The sequence below is a fragment of the Notolabrus celidotus genome, chromosome 7, assembly GCF_009762535.1.
Source record: "Notolabrus celidotus isolate fNotCel1 chromosome 7, fNotCel1.pri, whole genome shotgun sequence".
Classification (NCBI taxonomy): domain Eukaryota; kingdom Metazoa; phylum Chordata; class Actinopteri; order Labriformes; family Labridae; genus Notolabrus; species Notolabrus celidotus.
Window position 1 is genome coordinate 28,839,287 of NC_048278.1, and position 1,130 is coordinate 28,840,416.

Below are 1,130 nucleotides of genomic sequence, written 5' to 3' on the forward strand. Positions count from 1 at the left end.
ACATAAATTTGGTTTGGTAAATTTAAAGTAGTCCAAAAAGGTAGATTTGACTGTATTTTAGGTTTTTATTCAAACATTTGCCTCCTGAAAGAGAACTTCAGACCTTGGAAATTCAGTGGAAGTAAATCTTCTCCTATGATTCCCTTTTAAAGTTAATATTATTCAATTCTATCTCCTGTTTCATTCACACAATAGTACACTTCCACACATGAAAGGACCAGGCTAGTAGTTTTAATGTTGTCTCTGAGCTAAGCTTACCAACTGCTCGTGGTAGATTCATACTCAGATTTGTTTGTGATTTACAGACCAAGACTTTTATGTTAGAAAGTGACTATGATTCTTAAACAAAGATGGAGGGAAAATAAAAAGAGTAGTCTCAATCATCTTTTAGCCACAGTTAAAAGTAGACCAAGAAAGGCTAAGTTGACAAAAACAAAACAAAATAAGGTGAACTGAGAAAGATGTTTTATTGTTTATGGTTTTAAAATGTAGTTGTTACACTTTCCTTTTCTTGCTCAGACTACGATGTTATCCAATTTTTTTTAAAAACGCAACAAAAGAGGAATGTTTTCACTCACACAAAGAACTCAGTTGTTTAGCAGCTCTGTCTTCTCTTTGCACTGCAACTGCCTACTTCCTTTTAAACAGGGGATGTCCAGCTTCCTGTGCTTACTACACCAAACCCATGACAACTGATTCACATGTAACACTTTTGGCCTGTTTGTGTCAGAATGATACCACACAGAGTCATACTACAGAATAATCTGGCCTCAAAGTGACCCACATGCAGTTATTGAAGGCTGTGTTTGGATGTAACCTGAGCCAGTGTCTTTCACTGGTCTTCTCAGTATATCCCTGTAGTGTTTTTGCTTCAGCCACACAACAGCTGGGAATATGGCTGTCACAGTACAGCGTGCCCATTCAGGCAACGCAGGGAAGGGGTTTTCCAACGTGCTCAAGCACACACACGTGACGCAGATGGACACACACAAACGAAAAAAGTCAAGCACATAGATTAAGTAGCGCCAACATTTTCGTGGTTAGGCGATGATATGTGGTTTCAGCTCAAGGTGCCAGGCTTTGAAAGTAAAATACAGCACAATAATGAAGCATAATAAAAGTAAAATAAA